We start from the raw sequence: 22,977 nt of genomic DNA on the forward strand, positions 1-22,977 counted from the left end.
GGGTGGTCCCTGGGCAGGGTTGGAGCAAATAGGGAGAAACAAAGGGAGTGGCCAAGGCTAGGGCAGGGAACAGGGGGAACATACAGAATCAGGGGGTTAACAGGCCACCACATACAGAGAGCTAGGAAAGAAGTCTTTGTGGCCCTAAGGACAGAGAAAGACTTCACTGGAAAGTTATATTACATAAAGATAAGATGATACAATATAAACCCAGGTGTTATGAAATTCCATATTTGAGAGATAACATTGTTGCACTAATGACAGCTTATTTCTGCCCATCATGTATCACCAGTCTTGGATAATAGGTTTTGAAGAGAATTAACATAGTATGTGCCATAGCAGATCAGCTCATCCACTCATCCGAATTCCTGTGACACAGTTAATACCTGTTCTGATATAAGACAGATAATGAAATTTGAAACTAAGCCAAGTAGTCTGCAACGAATTGTCTAAATATAACAACAGCATGGCAAAACAGATGTTTTTAAACAAAGGCATTATCTTTAAACAAATACTTTATCTTTCTGTTGCCTAAAATGCCAAACACGCTTGGATTTAGAATATCTTAAAAAAAAAAAACCAAAACAATGTGTTCTGGGGCTTGCTGCAATAACCAGGATTTGAAGGAAGTAAAACTTTGAAGGGACTTGAGACAGCTTGAGAGGTTTCGTTTTTTTAAAATATGGTATTTCAGCAATTAAGGGGGGACTTTTAATTTACGCATTCATATTTATATATTATTAATATGTTTTTCTGCATGAAGCAGGTACACAGCCTCAAAATAATATAAGTCCTTTTCCCATTGCAGAGTAGTACTTTTAAATAAAAAATAAAGGAAAATAAGATTTTATAGGTTTTAAGATAATTATTCACATTACAGATATTTTCAATTTCTTCAAAAGTCAGGTAAGCAATTTAGGCTACAGTTTCTGGAATAAAAAAATTCTTTATTTTACAGATGACATTTATAGGACATATGGTGCAGCTGACATTTCTTTTTCTAAAATTACTTGCTAATATTTTCAGAGGGATGAATTACTTTTCCATATCTCAACCATTGCAACTGCACTGAGAGATAGATATGTTTGCTTCTCTTGTGCTTTACAAGGAATATGTGTACCATGAATTTTTTATGTACAGTACCATGCAGTCTGAAAAAAGGCTACAATTACTGGAGTCTTTGGACTGATAAAGTGTTATAGCACCACAAGAAGAAGTCATTCTTTATAGTTAAAGTATACTCTGAGGTAAATACCATCATTAATTTGCTGTAGGTTAAATTACTGTGCAATGTGTCCACATGAAACTAAAAAAAATAATCCCCATTTTACTATTCATTGTTGCAATTTCATTCCATAACTCCATTATAATGCACACTGTGTAGTCCAGATTTTTAAAAAACTCTATCAAAACTACAAATCAAATTAAGGGTCTATTCTCAAGAGTACAGTTAAAGCATATAAAAGCTCAAATGTTTTAACACTTACTTTCAGTATTTACAGAATTTCTGAGAAATACTGAGCAACTGAATTGCTGTCTTTTACCTCATATAAGCACTTCTTCAGTATATTCATATTAGTTGATGTGATAAAAGTGAAAATTCTGCTGCTTCATCTTCTAAAAATTGAATACTTCCATCACTTCTGGGTTTTTTCCCCTTATGGAAGCATTGGGCTTTATGAACTGAGTCCTTTTCATGAAGAAAAAGTGTAAAGATCTCTTAAAACCTGTGGGTCTACTACAAAAGTATACTGGGTCAAAAATAAAAAGATGAGCTACAGAAACTTGGGGGTTTCTGGCTGTTTGCTATTTTTGTGCAGAGAATCTAGGTATTTTGCCTACATTACCTCCTCTGATACAAATTTCACCTTGGTAAAGGGAGATCTGTAAATGCATCTCAGGTCAAAGCTCCAGGTACACCTAGATAGTTATATTTCTCAGGAAAAGTCTTCCGATTTACAGGGGGTTTTTTTAATGCAAGTTTTGAAACTGCAACTCCTAAACTGAGGCATTAAAAACTGAAATTACACACTGACAGTTAATTGTCAAGCCAGCCATAACCCGGAGATATTTATCTAAAGATTAAATTTGGTTTCTTAATACCACTCCAACATTTTAAGTGATTTATGTGTCTGAGATATCAAACCTTATACTTCAGGATTACAACACCTGTGCCCTTCAGAGCTGCTTGACCTTCAAAGCTACTTCACTTCCAGACTGAAGATATCAGTAAGAAAGTTATCCCCTCAATGCTTGAGATTAAAATCTCATTTCTGGCATCATGAAAATGCAGGGGTAAAATCTATCGGTTCGGATGTGGTAATACTGGGAATGTGACTATTATATGTATATATTCCACATTTTCTATTTGGCACATCTCTTTTCATCCAGTTTTGCTCTTCTTCAGCTTGGTCAACAATGTCAAAAAATCCAGCAAATGGGCTCCTCATGAATTACTTTAACATAGCAAAATGGGGTTTATAACTTCAGAACATGCAAGAAAGTAGGTAGTAATATGATGTTCTAGAGGACTAAAAGAAGTACTACCTGTGTTTCTTGCCCTTGGAGCATTTTCCTTATCTCCCACACCATTCTATTAAAGGAATAATAGAAAATCCACACATAAATGGTAGTGTATGACACACAAGACATGACACGATTAAATTCCAGTGTTGTTGTCAAAAGTGTATAGAAAGTAACTTTTTCTGTCTCTCAGATAATACTTATTTTCCTGCTTGTAAGCTGAATAAACGATCAACAAGGGATTACAGTAACTGAAGAAGAGCAAAGAACCCGTACCTTGGGGTTTTCAGTAAGAGAAGAAATGGAAAGGAGGGATTTGTAACAGTGTCATAAAATACAATAAATTCTTCACTATCACCACCCCAATGCTGTCAAACAAAAGTTCAGGTTTCATTTCCACAATGCAGTATATTCCGTTCTCTTTTTTCATTGTATTCAGTTCTGCATTATTTTCAGTTAGAAACCCTACTGCTTCATAGCTGATATGTTTGTGTTTTAGTAATTAATATATTAGTGTTTTGTTGTTGTTGATATTCTTTTTATTTATCTATATTCCCAGTCTCCTTTTAAATAATCTTGTTGAATAACATTTTTCATTAGGTTTAGAAGGAGAAAACATTTGGACCTTACAGTCTTGTACTTTGTTTTGTCGACTAGATTGTGAGAAAAGCTGATCTTTGAAGAGCAACACAAAGAAAACAGACATAAGATGCAGTGGGTGCTGTTCTTTACAATTTTTTGATATTAAGGAGACACATTTACAGATAACAAGTAGTTGCTGCAAACTGAATACAACCAATTGGTGTTTCCAGTAATTTCCTTTTGGTCTAGATGATGAAGTTCTGCTTGATGTCTACGTTTGCTTAATGCCTGAAGAAAGTTTCAGTGGCAGTTTCAGTGTAAAGAATGTACTATAAAATTGAGTAAACTTTTTCTTCTGCCTACCTATTTACTAAAATCAAGTTAAAATTTCTCAGTCTAAAACTCACACATTGTACTCAAATCAATTTTCATCAATTTAGGAAAGCATGTACTTTCATTAATTTTAACATGTTTCCATCTCAAGAAATTGTGGATACAGAAATGCTGCTAGCAAGAATTTTTCTTGCTACTTTCTAAGTCCGTGGGATACTTTTCTCTCTCACAGAAGATATTCGCAGAGTTTATAAACCATGAAAACCTGCGACCTTGCAGAGCTTTGTTTATAGTACAGTAGGAAAATATTTTGACAATGGATATTTTAGGATTTTAGCCAATCACCTCAAGGGGTGGCTGATCCTTTGTCCAATTAGACTATGAAGAAAAAAGTCTATAAAAAGTTTGTAAAATAATTAAATAAATCAATCTTGCTGCACAATTCCTGCCTGCTGGATATCTCTCCTCCATATGGCTGCGGGATGAGGTAATAAGAAGTAACCGTTTTGACAAACACAACCTTTCTCCATGCTCAAGTGTATTCTCCTTCTTCCTTCTCAATGTGGACTCTTGATAAACTCACTAAAATAGATCATATTCTTCCATCATCCTTCACTCCCCTTTTAGCTCATCTAAAATTATGATACGTCATGTTCAGCAAGTCAAAATTTCATTAAGAGCAGGATTAAGTGAACTTTTACGAGACTTTTGTCACATATTAGTGGAAGTATTGGCTTAAGTGCATACTTTTAGTTTGTTAATGTCTGTTTACTGGCTTTGAATATCAGAAGAGTGCTGGGTGGTTCACAGATAATGTGTGCTTACACCTCATGTTTGGAAAAAACAGCAATTAAAAAAACCTATGTTTCAGTTCTCCAGAAATTTAATTCTTCCTTGGCTTAAAATAAAACCTTAAAAATTGTAAGTGTTTTTGCCAAGTCATTAATACTCATTATCAAAAGTGTGGTATGTAAGTAAATGTGAGATGATTCACGGCAACACAATCCTTATTACATCAGTATGGGCCCCATAATTGATTTAGTTAATGGTACCATCTGCTCATTTCCAGTGTTTTCCTTCCAATTAGAATGACACATCATGCCCTCAATTTTTTAAGTTTAATTATGTTTTCTGTCTTTTGTCCCCATTTGTTCTGAATTACCTTTTTCTATTTACATCCATTATTGTAATAATACCCATTTGCTTTTGAGGAAATTAAGTTTTGAGAGAGTTAGTTTGGCTCTCAGTACTTTGTCTTCCCAACTGATAAGTGATTCTCTTGTGGTGACAAAATGCTGTTACTTAACGCAGAAACTATCCAGTACTTTCTTCAGTTATGAACCTATGATATGCTAGGTCTCAAGAAAATAACTCAATAGTATTAATTTTCTATATCCTGCCAAAAAAACTAGAAACTGAGGTGAAAAAAAAATTATATATAAAATTGCAGCCTATTTCACATAGTTAGCATAGAATCATAGGCAGTATATCAACTTCAGCCAGAGCTGACAATAGTATCTCAACAATAAGTCATACAACTGGGAATATCTTAGTGAAAGATTTTTCACATCTTGGGAGATTAATTAAAAACTACCTCAATATAATTTCAGTTACTTTCCAATATGTTCTTCTCTAGCCTCTTATTTAAGGACAAACCCTTAGAAGCAACCATGAGCAGTCATACATTTACATGCAAAATATACCTTGATGAGTTTCACCTTTATATTGTTTTCTCATGACCACCAATACATCTGGGGATCTATTAAACAGAAGCTACTCACTGATCAACACTGTGTGCCTTAATTTCTGCAATTACACATCAGTATTATAATGACAGTCAAGGTCCGTATAAATTACTGAATTCAATTTTAAACCTCCTTCTGGCATTTTGTTACATGTGTTTTTGTCATTAATGTTATGTCATCCATAATACGTATACATATATATACACAAAAGACATCTACCTCTTGTCTTCATAACAGCATTATTGAAATATCAACATGCAGTCACGGTGTTAAATTTTTTGCAAGAAATGAAAATACATAAGTTTGTGCAGGGAGAATTTCTAGGGCTCAGTCTTTGAATAAATGTGGAAATATTAATGTAATGCATAGACTATGCCAATTATGAACAAACACTGAGCAAAACACCTTTTTGCTTATATTGGGATATTATCCTGGAATAGATATGATTAATTACAATGCGTAAAGTTATAAAAGTAATTTATCATGGTATAATGACTATTCAGGTAAATATGGCATATTTAAATGAAAAAAATAGAACAAGAGCCATTAGAGCATCGCTGTTCATTTTAGGACACATAACCAAACATTTTTTATGAAAGGCTTGGGAAAATAAATACCAAAAGTCATGAAACTAAATGTAAAAAAAAAGATAGTACTCTGCATTTTCTTTTCACCAAGATTTATTCTTTAAAAGAAGAAAAGAATGAATAAACTAATAAAGGAAGGGCACTAGTTTTTATTGGTAAACTTTAAGAAAACCCTGAATCTTGGGGACATACTGAAGTTGACAAACATAATTCAGATGGGTAGGGTTGGTCAGTTGGGGTAATCTGTCCCATCTGTGTCTGCTCCCAACTTCTTGGGCATCCTCAGCCCACTCACTGAGCAGTATGAGGGTCAGAAAAGGCCTTAACTTTGTGTGAGCACTACTCAGCAATAACAAAAACATCCTTAGGTTACCAACACTATTTCCAGCACAAATCCAAAACATAGCCCTGTACTGGCCACTATGAAGATAATTAACTCCATCACAGCCAAAATCACCACACACAGGCAATCACTCACTGCTTCCCAAGGGTAGACTGATGCCTGAGCAGAACCTTCCTAAAATTCCCTTTTTTCACTTTTATTGCTGAACATGACATTATAGGGTACAGCGTACCTTTGCAGTTATTTCAGGTCATTTACTGGCTTTGTCCTCTCCCAGCCTGTTCACTGTGACAGGGATAGACTGAGAAACAGAATCATAGAATTATAGAATCATTAAAATTGGAAAAGACCTCCAAGATCATTGAGTCCAACCTTTGACTTGAATACCATAGCACTAAGAGTCCTGGCCAGTCATTTCTGGAACATTTCCATGGACGGTGACTCCATAACTTCCTCAGGTAGCCCATTCCAATGCTTGACAACCCTTTCAGTAAGAAATTCTTCTTAATGCCCAAACTGAACCTTTCCTGGCTTGAGGCTATTTCTTCTTGTCCTGTCACTGGTTGTCTGGAAGAAGAGGCCAGCCCTCACCTGGCCACAACCTCCTTTCAGGTAGTTGTAGAAAACAAAGTTTTCCCTGAGACTCGTCTTCTCCAGGCTAGACACCCTCATCTCCCTCAGCTGTTTCTCATATAACTCACTCTTTAGACCCTTCACCATCTCAATTGCCCTTCCCTGGACATGCTCCAGCACCTCAATGTCCTTCTTTTAGTGTGGGGCCCAAAACTGAACACAAGACTTGAGGTGTGGCCTCACCAGTGCCGAGTACAGGAGAACAATCACTTCCCCAATCCACCTAGCCACACTATTTCTGATACAAGCCAGGATGACATTGGCCTTCTTGGTCACCTTGGCACACTGCTGGCTCCTGTTTATCCAGCTTTCAAAACAGCATCCCCATGGCCTTTTCCACTGGGCTGCTTCCCACCCACTCTTCCCCCAGCCTGCAGCGCTGCCTGGGGTTGTTGTGACCCAAGTGCAGGACCCAGTACTTTGCCTTGTTGAACCTCACACAATTGGCCTCAGCCCATCCATCCAGCCTTTCCAGATCTCTCCTCAGAGCCTTCCTGCCCTCCAGCAAATCAACACTCCCACCCAACTTAGTGTCATCTGCAAATTTACTGAGCATGTAGAAGGCACTGATGCTTTACAGGCACTGTTCGCAGTGCTATCAGCACTGCTTTGGCCAAAAATCTAAAACATAGCACCTTATGAGCTGCTATTAAGAAAATTAACTCTATCCTAGGCAGACCCAGTACACCAGGCTAGCAATTAGATCTTAGTACATTTCATCTAATTCCCCTGCACTTACCAGTAGGGCTTGATACTTCACAATATTTTGAAAGTGTCTGTATATTTGTTCCCTTATGTATTTAATTTTATCAGGAAATACTGACCACAATTTAATATGAACATTAATATTAGGATGTCACCTGCTGTCTTCATTGAACTGATGACATGACACAGGTTTTGGCCACAAATTTGTGATATTTGGTCCCAGAGCTTGAGTTTTTAATATAGGCTATGTGGATCTTACTACAGATGATTAGTCAGAATATCTGACACAATCTGATAAACCAGATGGTAAGAGCAAACTTTGGGACAGGGAGCAATTGCGATAGTAACATGAGGCAAGAGAGTTCTGAAAGGAGATTAGGTAAGGTATATATTAATTAGGGTAGAAGTGATTAGCACAACACAATGATTAAGAGACACAGTTTTGAAGGGCACAGAGAAGGCAGATGCCCTGAAATTATTTGACAGAGTAATGGGCTGAAAAACAAAGGGCATGAACCAAAGCTAAGAAAAGATTGGTCAACAAGGGACTTCAGGATAAATTGCCTCACAAAAAAAGTAATTAATATGTAGCACTACAAGCTATTAGGTGGGGAAAAACTAACCCACAAATGCTAATATATCTGAGAAGAGACAGATAGGTGGATGAGATGGATGGAGTAAGTCTGTACTTTGCCACCAGAAAGGCAAAGGTAAAGCATCACTTAAACTAGCAGGATAATAAATGAAATTGTTTCAATAAGACTTACAGTGTTAAACACCAAAGGGGAAAAAAAAGTTTATTAGTATGGTTTTCAAAAAAAACCACACCAAAACAAAAAAACCCAAACAAAAAAATTAAAACAAAACCCAAAAACAAACAAAAAACCCAACCAAAATTAAAACCACCCCCAAAAACAACAACAAACTACACAAAAACCACAAAAAAAAACCCCAAAAAACCCCAACCAATCAAAAAAAAAAAAAAAAAAGACAAAACCCCTGCAAATAACAGAACTTGTGTCATTCCAAAATATTTTAAGCTAAATTATTCTTTCTGGTTTTATTGATAATAAAAAAATAATAATTGTGTAAACATTTCCCATGGAAGTTTTGTTTCCTTAATGAGGGAACAAAGCAAGGTTTGCTTAAAGTTACAATTCTTCCTGGGAAGCCAAGACCAGGAACTTTAAAACGCCGAATTTTCCCCCCGCAGTTTGTTAGCTGAATTTCCTGCTTGCAGATCCAACCATGGGGCAGGCTGAGCATGTGTTCAAGAGAAGAGATCCATAACATATTTCACCAACCTAGCAGCAGCAGCTGAGTGCTCAGTCAGAAAAGCAGGTTACTTGCTAGCCTACATGGCTGTTCAGCACTGTGCATAATGGTGTTCCTTCATCCATTTGACACAAAAAGCCCCAAACAAGTTCTTCCACCATCTCCCACTTCTCTTTACACCTGCACTGAACAGTCAAACCAAGACTACCTTCTACTACACTGCATCCAACCCTACTTTTATCTTTAAAGTCTACTAACCCTAAACTCTGCCTTTTTTTCACCTGCAGCATATGCTGCAAGCAGCTCAAGACCTGCTGTCCCACTCCACTAGCATGAGTTGGGTGCTCCCAGAGCAGCATTAATCATCATTTTGAGCGTGTTTCTGGAAACCCCATGCCAACACTGCAAGTATGCCTCTCTGCAGTGCCCCCTAAAAGCCAAGTAGCTGTGTTACAGCCAGTAAGGACCTGCTGCCACAGAGCAGCTGGTACCAGAACTACACCCTGCTGCTGTGAATTTTCACCTTAGGTAGTTGAATCTGTTCTCATATAACAGTCAATTATCGGGCATGGAAATACCAGTACCCAGTTTTCCACTGGATAAAAACCTGCCCTATGTGAGAGCTGCACCCACAGCATGCAGTGACACAGATTATGACTGACTGTGAATTCTCACTGCTTCCCTCTGTGCTTCCTGCTGCTCCTGAGAAAAGACAGGACAAATAAGATGGCATTGGAAGTAGCTTATTCCTTTCTAAACATAGATGCACAAACAGTAAATATAGCTCTCTTGGAGCTTAGTTCAGAAGTGTATCAGAAGATCAGCTGAGATATTTAAGTTTCAACTTTCCCTCGTGGAAACCGAAGTAACTTCAAGTAAAAGTTACTCCAAGTTATATATGTGGATTTTTCTGTAGACCAAGTAATATATTGACTGAGATCAAAAGCATTAGCCTTCATTCTCCTGCAGAAGAATTTATGTATTGAAAAAAGTAATTATTAGCATCAGGTCTTTTATGAATAATATCTAAGGAACATAATGTTCTGCAAATTTAAATTTCACGTTGTTCTAATTTTCTTTATCTTCCCTCTCCACTCAAAAGATACAAACCAAAACAAACTGTCAGCACTGGATTTTGCATATTTAAAATTTCAAAATGCTTCTACAAGGTAAAAAGTTGAATATTTACAATAAAATTAATACAATTTATACAACTGTATCCTAAAATCCAGTTTTTAAAGAAAAATTGGGTTTTGTATTTCTATAGAATCTATTTAACCAGAATTCAAATGATCTAAAATTAACTGTAATAATTTTTCAAGTGAAATGGCTATGTAAATATTTCAAAATTACAATTTTTAATAACATTTATAGAACTTAAGTTATTTCCACATTGCATATCTCTAAGTTATCTTTATGTAATAAGGAGATGTAGATCATTCTATTAAAAGCTTTTGAAGAGATTTATATACTAAGAAACCAATATGAGCTATTATCCTACTCAAACGATTGGCCTTTATTACATTTAAGATCATCAGTCAGGATGATCTACGATTTTGAAACCTGGATTCTCTCCAGACTGATATGGAGTTCAGGCCAAGAGTAACAGAACTTAAGTTGCAGTATAAATGCAGGAGAAAGTAAGTATGGAATTCAATTTACAAGGGTAATTTCTGTTATAAACTTCCTAGCTATCTTTTTCCCAAATAGCCTGAACCTAAGGAGCATAACTGTCCTCGAAAGAGATCAGAGGATGTCAAGCTTATGCCTAAAAAACTCATTTTAAGGCAGGAATAGTCCTTGTCTAGGTGTCTCATACCAGCAGTAAATAGTTTAAACAGATTCCCATATGTGAAAGAAGAGATTAGTGATACTGACCTTCTTTGTATGGCTCTACAAAGGAAGAGTCATATTAGGGATGTTGCACAGCATTTAGCAGCACATTAGGAAATTACTTACTTGGCAAGTGCTTTGTCTGGACATAGAGCTGTAAAATAATTTTTAATCCCAAAGGATAAAGCAGACAGGAAATGTGTTCATATATTCTTGGTTCCTTTACACAAAGTTCTTATAAAGTCAAATTTCCACGTACTTCTGAAGGCTGATTTGGCAGCGAATTCTAAATATGATAAAATTTTATCACCAGAAAGTGATTATTACAGGTATAAGCATCCTTTGTCATTCCTATGAACCAGTTCATAAATTAGTTAAATAACAAAAGAGATTGTAGGTCAGTGAGGAAAGAGTTTAACCACCTTTTTTAGACTGGGAAGCACACAGAAGTCTGAATTCTTGTTGTACCACAAATTGAGGGGGATGGCAGGACAAGGCAGGGGTGGGGAGGAAGAGAGAAAATAAGGAATTAACATATTTATTTCAATGCGATTACAGCAGTTCTAAGACAAAATAAGAATATTTCCTATAAAGTCTGATCATTGTTCCTTCTTTTAATCTGGTTCATTCTGTGACATACCAAGCAGACAGCACGGATATCAGGAAAGATTTCCAGCCCATTACTTTCCTAACAGGACTTTACCACAAGATGTACTGTCCCCTACCAACATAGTTAAAAATTTCCTGGTCACTAATCTGGACTCTGGCTGGTAGAGACTGAATAGAACAGAACATTTGACTGGAATTTCCTTATGAATAGAATTAAAATGAGACAGACACTAACCACATCCTTGAATTCGTCTATTTCCTGTAACACTAACTTGGGCATAGGAACATCCTCAAGCTGCACAGCCAGGAGAACAAAGGAGCTATTTTCCCCTGCCTCACACTAACATATTGGTATATCAATATATCATAGTTTTCTTTCTCCAAAGGTACTTCACCATCTGAAAGCAGAGAACAGATCTGTAAAGGCATCTTGTTTTCTTTCCTCTGCTAGTCATCTAGACTGTGCCTTTCCCAACATCCTTCTGCCCTTAAGGTTTTTGCATTTGTGTTTGGAAAGGACTAAGGCAAATTTCAGTTTCCTAAAACAGACCACCCTGCCACACCTTAAAATTATTTTTCCTTTAATATTTCTGAGAGTTTCACAATAAATAGTAAATCTTGCTCAGAAAGCACAAATCTCTTCTAAAGTTGAGAGTCTGTGTATTGGAAAAAATGTTAAACAAAAACATAACACAGCTTTGTTTATGTACTGATGGGAAGCTACAGCATAAAGAAGGTGTCAGATCATTTCTTCATGTAACTAGTTTATCTCTTTGCTTCCAGTTAGATTACTACTACTACTAATATTATTAAATAAGTTTAATTTCTTTGTTCTTAAGCATTCATGTTCAAACAGTTTAATTGGGTTTCTTTTATATCGAATGAGGTGTCTGCAGGAGTGTAAAAGATTTTGTACCTACACTATGTGGATTCAGACTCTGATATTCGTTCTCAGTTTGCAACAAGATTTGCTCATTGTAATGCAAACAGACCTCCTGGTTAAGTATATTTCAATAAAAAGACAAATCTTGTATTAATTAAAAAATAAATAGAAGCATCTAAAGGTACATGCACAGGAACTTTGCTATAATATTAACAAAAGAGTGGAGATTACCCACCAAGTAGAGAGCAAGTCAGCTTATAAAATATGAATCTAGAAATGATGTATTGCATTACTCCTTTTCTCTGATTCAATCAGCTCAATGGAAAACCCTAGGGGGAAAAAAATCTCTAATATGACTGCTTCAAGAACTGAGCCCAGAGGTGGTTTAAGGTTGCTAATCACCTCAGAATTTATTCCTAGATTCACCCAAGTTTCTTGGCTACATTGACCTTTCATTGAGTTCCCTGTGCTAAGAATTTTTAAGGTTAACAATTTGCTGCATAACTCAGCTAATATAGTTTTGTTAGATATCGGTAGCCAAGCAACCACAAATATTTACATATATATATATGCAAATTACACATACACACACATATAGAAAAGAATATAAATCAGTGGAAAATAAAAAATACTGCAGACTCAGGAAGTAAACAAAAAAACTACTCCTAGATTCCTCTATGGATGTACATGCAACAATCAAACAAATACAGTTTTCTTTAGCTTAGTTTAATGAAAAGAGTATTAGCAATTTGACTTTTAATATATCTGTCCCCCATATCCTAAATAATTTTTAAACTTATAGAAAATATCAGAATTTTTCAAAAGGGTGGAGATCACAGACCTTTAAAAATCATTTACAATTGGCAGACAAGTATTTAGTAAAGTCAGCAAAGGAAGCCAAGCACCCTGATCTAGGCTGCTTGAATTGCCTCACAACCTGCAAATTTAATAAGCTGTATCCAAGTCTGACCAGCAAATGCAGCAATAGAGAGCAGCCAGAAGACCAGCCAAAGGCACAGGAAATAGCAGTGGCCTTGTTAAGTTACATGGAGAACAGTAGACAGAAATATGGGATGAAGGCCTGTCCCCTTAGTAATGCAGTGTTGGAAGGGATGAAGAGAAGATTTTATTATGAATAGGTAGTGGGGAAAACAGATTTTGAGAGCAAGTTATCACACTGGTGTTTTAGAGGGTGCAAGAAGAACTTAGTGTATTTTAGCAGAGTAAGAAAGACCCAGATGACCTACTGAAGTCTCTTCCTACCTGAAATACTCTATAATCTAGGGGCAGAAGAATCTAGTGTACAAAGCATACTGTTTCATCATGATTGTGACTTCAGTAATTCTAGTGTGCCCCCAAAATATATTTTTTTCCCTAAATCCTGTTTTTTTCAGGTCACATTAGAAGATGCATGCCTCATCCCATGCCCATGCAGTACAAAGATACTTAATGCTCTACTTTTTAAGGCTTTGTAACTCTTCGTGATAAAGAAACAACCTCTTAAAAAAATAAAATTATTAAAAGTACACTGCCATTGGCATTTCTGTAGCAGTAAGCTACAGAAATGGTCTTAATTTCAGTACTTTGCTACATGATAATTGAAGTCTTATGTCTCTAAGTGGTGGGAGATCAGCCCTTATTAGACCCAGAGTTATTGGTAAAGAAGACCTAACAGCTTTGCAGTGTCATTTTAGCCTCTGACTGTAGGAGGATTTGACTTCCCCTTTTGAGCACCATTACATCCTCATGATTCCTACTAACAGGTGCTCTACTTGAGGTGAGAGAGTGTGTTTAATGTTTTATTGCAAAATTATAAGTATCAGTGAAACACTTTTCAGTATATTTCTGTTAATTTAGCTTATGATAGCAAGCAAAAAGTTTTTAAGTACAAAATAGGCTGTTCTGCTATCTGAACAGAAAGGCATTCGTGATCCTTAAGGATGAAAAGGTGGCAATTTACAATTTCTGCACTAAAGATCTTTTAACTGATGATTGATATAGTCTCCATTTAGAAATCCTGTCTTAGATAAACACAACACTGCCCAAGATTAACTCCTGCCCAGACAGTTCCAATGCGGCTTTGCAATTGGGATTTGATGTTGCTGGTGTCTGTCCCCTCTGGCTATGTCTGTACTTGCCTGTGAAGAAATTTCCCTGTCTAGCCCAGCTGATAAGTACATGGAGAACAGTAGACAGAAATATGGGATGAAGGATATGTACACAGAGCACAGTACTGCAAAAGTCTTTGTATACTAGGTATGATATTTCCAAAGTTAACATAAATACAAGAGTATACAAGGACTGCACATGGACAGGTCTACACAGGATGAAGACCAGGCTCACATAAAGACTAAGAAAAATAAATATTCCGAGCAGAAAAAGAAAAATAGACACCAATAAAACAAAACTCCACACCAAGACTATATTACACCTATTTATTACAAACATTTCAAAAGTTCATGACAGAGAATAGAAACATTTAATTATCATTATAAAAGCTCTATAACAACAGTACGTTAATTTTTGCCACGAGTGGAGGATCTTGAGGTACTCATTGATGTTCAGCCTCAATACAGACTCTCTGTACCTTTCAATTAATCCTCCAAATAGAGAAATTAGGAATCTAAATTTTTTATTCAGCAAGATTTATATTGATATCTGCTTTTAAGAAAAAAGAATAAACAAACTCAGTACAAGCATATTCCTAAGAACTTAGTTGAAAATTATTTGCACTCAAATAACTGAACGTTTAAGATATTTTGAAGTTTCATAAACCTTAGATAAAGGCCCCTTGGGAATGCCATTTTCTCAGCGGGAAGTATAAATGAGCATCTGAGATAAACATTATAGAATTGTTGGGGTTTTTGTTTGCTGGGTCTTTGTTTGTTTTGTTAGTTCATATCTTCCTTCAAGCGAAAGTTAAACACACTGAGGTGGATTGTTTCCTCCAACAATATATTTGCTTGGTCTTTTGTAGCTATGCAACACAGAAAGTTGTTGTAATTATTTTTGTAGGCAACAAACATAGTGCTCTTAAGGAGAGTGTCCATTAATTCATTTTAGAGATGAGTAAACTTAGGCGCACTACAATTAATAACAAAAGGGTTTAAAAATAATTTATAAAATGAAAATCCACCATAAGTAACTCTCTAACATAAAGTGTCTTTAATTTTAAATGCTACTTTGGCTTTAGTTTGAATAAACTGATTTTCTCCCTCCCAAGTTGTTGGACACAGTCCTTCACTGGGGCCTTTGATAAAATCATTGACATTTCCTGAGTGGATATTTGACTAATGTTGAGAAGAATTTGAGATATACAGAATTATGTGAGTTAGTGTTTGATCCAAGTAGGAAAGCTGGACAGGAAAACGATTTCTGATATCCACATTTCCTCTGTTTTACATCAGGCTAAAAAATTAACGTTTTGAAAATAAAACTCTTACCTTTCCCAAAAATAAGTAGCTGACCTAAAGCTATCCATATTCTCAAGGCTCAGAAAGGATACCAGATATATGGATTCAGTTTTAGTAAATGCTGTAGGAACCATGCCATTTTCTTTCCTATCGAAACAGGAATTAATAAATTAGTTAATTATATTTCTTACCTGAAGAGTGTGTTGTAAGCTGGTGTACTTTTTTTTAATATTTCCTTTAGAAATTATTAGTATTCCTACTCATCAAATTATCTTTTTTCTTTGGAACAATCCTACTTTGTCCAACTGAAGTATTTATTAGCACAAAGAAAGACTTCAAGGCTTACTTCCTGTCCAAACTTTCAGTACTTCCTTTATTTTAACATTGAAGCTTTCTAGTTCTAAAGGATATAAGTACTTAATATAATTTAAAATATTAAAATACATGTAATCAAGATTAAAATGAACACTCAGTGCCCAGGTTTGTTCTACAGATAATTCCAAGTCCACTAGAAACAGAAAAGCTTTTCTCTAAACACCAATATGCTGCACAAGTGCTTCCTTGATAATCAGGAAAACTGGAATTTTCTAGTCTTTTTCGGCTCAACTTCTTATGTTATATAATTTCCTCAAACTCTTTAGCTTTTAGGTGCTTTCAACCTTTAATATGTCAATTTTTTAAAACTCTAATTGCCTTATTAGTCAAGTAGTTTTGCCATTAGCCACAGACCATGTACATTGATATTTCGGTTTTAAAATCTTTCTAGGATACAAATGATTCACAACAACAATAACAGAATCTCATTTCTATGAAAGTCTGGATCTAACAGTAAACATGGAAAACAGAGCCCTGATTTAGCCCCAAGAATCCACCAGCAAATCCCCAAAAGAATTAAGCTTCTCAACATGGCAATGCCAAACAATCAGCAGAAGAAGGAGAGTTCAGTCTTAAGTCAGAATCTGCCTGAATCTGCCTGCAGCAGGCCAGGAGGAAACACTGGCTCTTAACCCTTCCTGAGGCTGAAGTGGCTGGTCTCATCTTCTACTTGGGATATGCAGCTCTTAACCTTCTCTCTATATGAAACGTATTTTCCCTAGGAAAAAATTAAAAAAGGATTTTCTCTCTATATATAAACAGAGGTGGTGCCTATCACCTATAAAATAAAAAGTAAAAACAGATCAAGGACTAAAAGTCTTTTCCCAGATTGAAGGAATTTGAAGATATGATCTTTAAAGTAGATGCCTTAAACAGGAAACTACAGCTTATTTACTTAGAGGTTTTTTCAGGTGAAACTTTGAAGATACGCAGACAGAATTAAGCCATTGGACAAAAAAATAATCAAGATATAAGAGATCAAGTGGAAAGGTACATTGTAAACTCCAGAGTCAGCGAAGTCACTTGGAATGAACTATTGCTGAGTCCCTACTCTCAGCATTACATTTAAATTTTATTCAAGGATTTTTTCACATACAAATAATTCTGAAGAAGGGATCCAAATCCATGGTACTGAGAGTGGTGAGCTGATCATATACCTTTAGGTGCACATTCAAGGTGTTAGTAGCAAGAATGGGGTTACTCCACGAGGGGGGACAGCCCAGGGCGACACCAAAGCAGGCAACACCTTCATTGACCCATGTGCCAGCCTGCAGAACCCAAGCAGGACATTAGTGACAGGGACCATCAACAGCCCCAGACATATGCAGTGGAAGATCCAGAATCCCTTTAAGGGATCAAGGCCCAAGGAACAGACCTGGGAGATGGGCCAGGAAGAACGCATACCTAGAGCCTAGCTTGGAAAAGGATTTAGACCACCAGGTTAAGCTGAAACGGAGTTCCTGGACCCATGGAGAGCTGTAGTGGGACATCCCAGGGGCAAATGGGTTAGGGTCAGTACAGCGTGGTAGTAACCTCAGGGCCCGGTCACAAAGCATCCATAACAAACCAGATTAAGGCTACATAGTAACTCTCAGGACAGCAGTGGCCTTGAGTGTTGAAACATTCTGATCTAGCTACCATAGGTCTCGGACTCAGATGCCATACCAGTGTGCAGCCAGGTGAGGGAAGAGAATTACAGTGGGTCTCTATTTGCATGTAGTCAACACACATTTTTATCAGATTTGCCACAGAGTTCAGAATATTGAATTGAGTTTGCTGTTGAGGTACTACTTACCATGTTGGCAACATTCTACTCTCAGATTAAAAAAAAAAACCAACCAAACCTAAAAAACCCCAAACAAACAAACAACCCAACCAAAAAAAACCACCACCAACAAAAAAACCAAAACAGAAAAACTCCAAACTAGAACAGTGAGACTAAAGAACGACATTTCACATTCAGTTTTATTCAGTTACCAAAACAACAAAGAACAATGATGATGCTAATTCTCAGTGATAGGGATTTTGTGGCAATTATGTCATTGCTGCAATTAATTTCACAGTGAACACTGTATGCTGCATTTAATTTCACTGCATTGCTGCAATTAATTTCACAGTGAACACTGTATTCAGCCCACGTAATCCTCCCCCTGAGTACCTTGATCTCCCATCTTAATCTAATTAGACAAAAGTTTCAGGATTATATTATGGTCAGACAGAAGTTTGCAGAGAATGAGGTCAAAAAATTACACATAGTGGTTAGCAGTGGAAGTCGAGGAATGATAGTGCCTTAAACTAGGAAAGAACATGGCCTTTTGGGATGCTAAAGGAAAAACTAAACAAACCTTTGAGCTCTTGCCAAGTCCACAAAAACTGAGCAAGGAAAAAATCAAACAAGGTGAAAATTATAAACAGTCTGCTTGACTGTAGGAAAGTGTAGTCCTGCTCCTTGTTATAGATGAAATGAAATGTTTCTGGCAAAGGCCACATTTTTAATAATGTAGTCGAGTCACTAGGCACTGAAACACCATGCCAAAGAGGGGTTTATTCTGCTGGGGATATACAAAACTATTTTTCTTAACTACTCAAGCCACTCCACCTACCACAAGCCTACTTCAGCACCACTGAATTCAATAAAAAGGCTTCTATTGATTTCTACAAGCATGGGATCAGAGGTAATGCCAAGATTGTCCAGGAGGTAGAAAAAGTTCACTATTGAAATAGCATGATGAATACCTGCCATTTTTAGCTCTGCCTTTATACTTAAGCTGCTGCTAAATTTGACCAGAGTAAGGAACACTCCTGTCATGTTTTCTTCCAATCAAGCCTCGTATGGGAGGAAATATCTCCCTCCTGCTCTGTTGCAGTGGTCAAAGCCACCACAGAGATGACGAAGGAGCCACAAGGCCCTAGAACAGAGGATGTACCCTGGTGGGCAGGTGTCAATGTATAGAGGTGCCTCTGTGGTTAGGGTGACTTCCTATAATCCTCCATTCTTGTTATGTAGATTACCCTTTGTTATGTAGATTACCCTTTGGTAGTTGGCCCGTTGGCCCTGCACCCCTTTTTCCCTTATTTAGTTCCAGAAAGTTCTCCCTTCCTCAATACCCCATTGGTCTTGTATCCCAACTCCTCCCTTTGTGTTCTCCCATTGGTTTATGTACCCTGGCCCTGCCTAAGCTCCTCCCCAAAGTCTTCGTCCCATTGGTCCCTGGCCCTTTCTCTGCCCCTGCTCCTCCCCGGATTTAATCCCTGGACCCTCCATAATCTGGGCTCTTTGCCCTGGATCCTTTCATGCTCAGAATAAACCCTGTTCATGGAATTCCACACAAAGAGTCCCTCCGACTTCTTTGTAGCTGGTATTGCCTGCTTTATTGCTTGTGTGTGTGTGCCTTCACCCGCCCCGGGTGCTGAGCAAGGACACAAGAGCTATCTGTGCTCTGCCCTAAGCGGACTCCTTGTGGGATGTTCAGGGATTGGCTGCGCCGCCCCAGCATCTGATTCATGAGCGCAAGCGTGGCACTGCTCTGTTGCAGTGAAATATTAGACTAGGAGCTGAAGAACAGTGCCCAGGCATGAACCTCCAACACCACTTCCTATTGAGACACTGCTCAAGAGACCTTCCTTGTTTGAGTAGAGTCTCATGACTTGAACAGCTTTTGTGATAGGTACCTTTACTTGGTGCTAGTTTCTAACATTGAAAAGCAGTGATTAACATGTTCATTACCAGAATTTCCCAGATACTTCAGCTCGTGTTTTGAAATAAATAAATAATCAAAACAATGAAAACATGGCCCTTGTTCTAACCAAGATAAGGTGAAGAACAGTGTGGGACAGACACCTCCACAAAAGTAGAACATACTCCCGTACAGAGCAACTTGCTGTCTCTGAAATACAGATCTTAAGGAGTACCAATTTAGAGCTACATGTGATGGAGAAAGCTGATGTGAAGCTAAACGAGAACAAAGAATAACAAGGAGAGGGGAGCAAAGGTTGCAAATCAGTATCATTATAATCAACAACAGAGACTGCTCTACAAAATACATTAATATAGTGACATACCTCATTTTTTATATTATGTTCATAATTCTTTTTCATCATAGAAATGTTTAGAGCAAATGGTAGTCAGGCCTTACTGCACTAGGGGGTTCACAAAAATACTTTCACAAGAAAAAGCCCCCTGGGAGTTTGCAGTTAAAAAAGAATTTTCACTGATATTTGTCTAATCTTACTTGTATCTGCATGTCTGGATGATGCACAATAACAGCAAAAAGCGGTGTAAGTCAACTATTATTTCACATGCCTGAAAAAAATCACAGATTTTTTAGTCTTACTAATGAGGTAGCAGAGATGAGTTAGTCTGCCAACAGTTAATTGAAATGTTAATAGTACCAAAATCATGCTGAATTAAGCTCGTGGTATAGATGCATCAGTGAGTTTTTCAGGTACAATAAGGTTTCTTCAAAGCAAAAAATAAGACCCAGTCCTGCTACTCAAATCTGTTTGTCACTCAGGCTCAAAACGTTCTCATATTCATTCTACCTCCATTACACAGATATCTTCAAACAGTTTGCAACAACACATTCTTCTGTGCCCGTTCTTAATTTGCTTTTGTTCTTCATAATAATGTCACGTATAGAAAAGATATAAAGTGGGAAGTAACCATCTTCTGTGATAAAACCCTGACTGGGAGACACTGTAGGCATAAGTAATAATTGCAATACATATCCAACACATGTGCAATTACTGTTATTGGCTGATTTTTTAAAGATGTCAGGAAATCTGCATGAACAAATCACACAGATTGTTCTGTGTTGGGAGGGACTCACAGGGATTATCAAATCCAAGTCTTAAGTGAATGGCCCATACAGGGATCAAACCCACAATCTTGTCATTATTAGCACTATACTCCAACCAACAGAGCTAATCTCAAATATTTGCTAGTGAACTGGAGGATCTATAAAGAACCTTCACTTCTCTGTTGTACTGTCCTCTTTTTACATAATGGATTTGACTGAACCCTCATAGCTGTTTTGTTAAAGTACTGCGTATGTATATCTACACTGTTGATTTTGAAGTATGATCTATTTCTAATCACAGTATGAAAGGATTTAGAAGAACCTCACACAGAAAATTTTCCTGACATTTAAATGCCACTTAACAGATACAATATTAATGAAAAGCTCTTTCATGCTGTCCTCCAGGTGTTTTGTAAAAAGACATTCCCAAAAATACTATGTGCTTATCTATTTTCCCCTGAATTTTGGAGAGAAATCTCTACCAACATTGTCTCTCTAGTTTATACCATCCTATGGAATGAAATAATATTAAGAATACTTTTTAAAAAAATATCTGTATAATGTTTGTCATATGAAACAATTGGTAACAGTTACCAAACAGGACAAGTTCCCCTGGAAAAAGGTGATAAACATTTACTGCTCAAACAGCAGTGTGTGTCCATGACTTTTTATCTTTTCTCTTGTTTGGTTAATGCTTATAAATTGAGCCCCTAATTTATCTCCAGCTGAGCTTGAAAAAATGGAGTTACAACTCAAGTTTTATTGCTTACTGTTGGTGTTATAAGCTTTAAAGTAAACTTCCTGCCCAAGATATTATCTCTTATCATTAGCTACCAGGACATCTTTTATCCTACCTTCTCTGGATCAAAAAGAGCGATCAGAGGGTAATACATCTTTGCAGAAACTAACTGAATCTCCTCTTAAGCAAACTTTATCAACATTTAACTTAGTATACACAGTTAATATGTTTGTATTTTAGCTAAAGGTGACTTAGAAAAAATCTAAATTCAGGAACCCTGAAGTTTTTCATCCTGTGGAGCTGTACCCTGTATCTGCATATCCTGCAGTATGCTGACTTCAGCTTTGACATTATGCTGAGACAGTGGCTTCCATTTACCGGCATTTTTAGGATTTCCTTCCAGAACTCTCCAGAGATATATAGCAATTTCCCATATCACAAATGAAACCTGTGGAGTCAATAATTCTTTCAAAATATTTCTAACACATCAATTATTAATTTCACTTTTATATTCAGTGGCTTTCTACTGATGGCTTTATAGCTATATGTTGTTGTGGTAGAGAGGATAGGAGGAAGTGATGAGGTATATAAAGCCAAGAAAAATCGTTAGAAATATTTAAGTAGGGAATCCTTGCCTCTCTTGTATATTTCAATTTAAACATTGACATCTCATCTTCAGAAATGTAAATCTTTGATAAGAAACTGAATGCAGGCTAACATGTTGTGGTGGCCGATTAGCCTGTGGCACAAGGGACAGAGAGAGCTCTTGGTAAGACAGTCTTTGGTGCCAGAGACTTACCAGTCATCATGAGGGAAAGAAGCCTCTCCCAGGATGCCTTGTTCTGTTACGGTCATCTACCCCAGTTCAGCTTCCCCGGTTGGCTGTTGGCCCTTGCCCATCACCACTCCCCCTCAGCTTTCCCATTGGTCCCTGTTCCTTAGTCCCGCCTTTTTCCGCCCCCAGATAAAACTCTGAGTTTGCCATTATTCTCATCTTTGCCTCTGGAACCTTTGACAGTGTAGAAGTAATAAATGCTCCTGTTGGAACCCATGCAAAGAACCTGCCTGCCTCTTTGCTACTGACAATATTACTGAAGATATCTGTGCATCTGTGTGTGCATGCATGTGAGCCACAGAGCTGGACTGAGACAGTAATAACATGTAAAATATTTTAATAAATAGTGTGAAAGTTAAGGTACTGACTTCTAGCTTGCAATAAGCAAAAAACCTACTTCTAACATCAGATAGATGAGTCACCACATGAAACCTCTGGTCACTGAAGAGTGTCTCATAAACTGTGACTAGGACATTGCACTTTGTAGATAGCATATCTGAGTAGTCTTTTTGGTATTAGAAACTTTACCCACAAACTCGATATATTTCTTTTCACCTTCCTTTCTTATCCAGAAAGTGAAATATTGGCCCTTGATCACTGTGCCCTAACCCATAGGAATAGCTGTGTTTCAACAATGGACAGGGATCCTTGTGTGCAAATTTCTCATCCTAAACCACGTCCAATAATTTTGTTTGGCTTAAATGAAAAGTAAAATAGAAATACTATAAACTAAAGGACTGTGATTTGGTTTTGCACTTTTTTTTC

General features: G+C 37.0%; 1 long non-coding RNA gene across 5 annotated transcripts in view; it reads right to left on the bottom strand.

Annotated features, from left to right (window-relative positions):
• The window catches only part of LOC108445489, a 191,368-nt gene that overhangs the window by 144,156 nt on the left and 24,235 nt on the right, over positions 1–22,977 (bottom strand). The window lies entirely within an intron of this gene.

This window comes from Corvus brachyrhynchos, unplaced genomic scaffold, assembly GCF_000691975.1.
Source record: "Corvus brachyrhynchos isolate BGI_N302 unplaced genomic scaffold, ASM69197v1 scaffold331, whole genome shotgun sequence".
In the NCBI taxonomy this organism is placed as follows: domain Eukaryota; kingdom Metazoa; phylum Chordata; class Aves; order Passeriformes; family Corvidae; genus Corvus; species Corvus brachyrhynchos.